This window comes from Pseudophryne corroboree, chromosome 8 (genome assembly GCF_028390025.1).
Source record: "Pseudophryne corroboree isolate aPseCor3 chromosome 8, aPseCor3.hap2, whole genome shotgun sequence".
NCBI classification, from domain to species: domain Eukaryota; kingdom Metazoa; phylum Chordata; class Amphibia; order Anura; family Myobatrachidae; genus Pseudophryne; species Pseudophryne corroboree.
This window is the reverse complement of record NC_086451.1, coordinates 270,106,907-270,109,264: the sequence shown is the minus strand read 5'-3', so window position 1 is coordinate 270,109,264 and position 2,358 is coordinate 270,106,907. Positions and strand designations below refer to the sequence as shown.

The 2,358-nt window shown below is 38.2% G+C and overlaps 1 pseudogene; it reads right to left on the bottom strand.

Moving 5' to 3' along the window:
* Positions 1-868: 868 nt before the first annotated feature.
* Positions 869-987, bottom strand: LOC134950251 (5S ribosomal RNA; annotated as a pseudogene).
* Positions 988-2,358: the final 1,371 nt, after the last annotated feature.

Genomic DNA, 2,358 nt, shown 5'->3' with positions numbered 1-2,358 from the left:
CACTAGGTAAGTCACATCTGACTTACCTGTTTTATAATTTTCTGTGTTCATTTTGTTATTGGGGTATACCTAAAGTTAGAAGGGTGCAGCTGGTCTATTTGCACCCAGTTAATTCTTCAGTTTTTTAGCTTACAAGGTAGACATTTGTTTTGAAAGACTGAGCTCTATGCAAGTGCAAGGCGGACATTTATTTCTGTGAGTGATTGATGCAAATATAAGTAAATTCCTGCAACTGAGTATAATTGTGCCCATTTCCCCATTGACATGCTGTGGCACAGCAGGCTTCAATCAGAGCTCCAACAATATTTGCCCGTGAAGATATTGTACCTTTACTAAGGAGAGCTAGAAGGTTATTGTTTATGATTACTCAGTATGATTTTTCATTATTCTTCTCCTTACCATATTATAGAATGGAATGGAATGATGAATGTCTTATGCAATTATTTATGATTCCAATTAATTTACGCTGATTTGTGATTTCAATAGTACTCTTCTTCATCTGTGATTCAAAACAATTGTCTTATGTATACTGAATGATAATAAAGACAGGAGAGAAAGGAAAAAAGTGACCCTTGTTGGGAGCACTCCCTCTTGGAAACAACTGTGATAGAAATTATGTATAACGTATTTAATATTAAAACGTAACCTTTAATTCATAATGAATAATATAAGAGTACACACAAAATATGTTTAAAAATTGATTAAATAATTTAAATCGTAAATTCGGGAATGCAACTGTGAACATAAGGATGAAAAACCATATATATAAGGCAAACGTGCGGCATAAATTACGGCAAAATCAAGAAGTTGCCCGCCAGGTGTTGATTACTGCAGTAGGTGTAATGACAAAGGTATTGCCATCAAACTAGACCTACAACACCTGGTATTCCTTAGTGGTCAACCACCTAAGTACTGACCAGGCCCAACACCGTATTGCTTCCAAGATCGGACGAGATTGGGCATGTACGGTGTGGTATGGTAGTAGATTTAAAGTTGATGAGGCAGAGACCTGTAATGGGTATGCAGTTGTTGAATCCACCGGAAAAATGGGCAGATAGTCTCTTAAAAAAGAGATCTGTGTTTGACCATCATTGCACCAAGGTGTGTTCCAAATGTATAGGTATACAGAGGTTTTAAATCATATGGTCAATCGGTTTTGCCAAAAAGAGCCGCCAATATGTTGCTTATATTTGTGCTATGCAACATTGATCCCAGAGGATTTTTCACATGTGATAGGGCAATAGTGAACCCTAATTATTCTGATGACATACCAGCAAGATTTGAGAGATATCAAAACATGAATGTGTTGCAAGTATAGTTAAAACTGAAAATGCAAAAGATCCTGAGCAATCCACCATACTCCTCCTCCCCCTTCACACAGCGTATAGGGTAGGGAATGGAAATGCGCCAGAAACCATGTATTCAGCTGAAAAGACAGATTGGCAGAAGTGGATAGATAATTAGGGAATGAATCATAAGAGACGTGATCTCCACTGTCCACACTAAGGCTAACTAAATCATTAGAGCCTGAAATGTCAAATACTGTCTTAATTGCAATTTTGTTAAATTATTGTACTTGCAGTGGAAAAACACACAAATAGTATTGTATATGCTGTATGTCCACAGTGAGTCACATAGAAATTGTGAAACAAAATGTGAAAAAAACGTGAAAAAAACCCTCAAATTGCCAGAGCGGCACGTAAATTGTTGCTGATTGTGTATAATTTCCTCAGCAACAGAGTGACACTGAAAAGTGTCAAAATTGTTTCTTTATGTCTAAATAGCACCTGAAAGCAACAGTTTGTAATATGCAATGAAAAAGATATATATATGAAATATATGAAAAAATGCCTTATTTATAGAAACGGCATGAATTTGCCTGAAATGAGACCGATGCACACGGTGTTTGATTACAGTTGTGCGTGGCTGGAGAGCGGGAGACAAATTAAAAGTGCAGGATATATGTGGAGAAATACTTGCAACAGCCTGTGCGTGTGTCCTGCTCGTTTGATGCCGCTGACAGCTCGGCGTGACGAGCTGTGTGTCTTAGCGGCTCCCCTGGTCTCCTCTCCTGCCGGTCTCCTGGTCACGTGAGCACACTCACCGTGACCACGTTCACCTCCCAACGTACGTTTCACAGAATGCTTGTTCACGGGTAGTGTGAACGTGAGGAGTACAGACCTGGATTATATTCTAAAGAAATAATTGTTAATTGATTACACCAGGTGGTGATTGCGATGTGAAGGTCTGACTGCTCATGATGAGCTTAATAGGAAAAGAGCTGAACATAGTTAAATAGATATGCTGCACTAAGTAAATCTCCTATGGGTAATTAGTAAATATATACCTGCAATATAT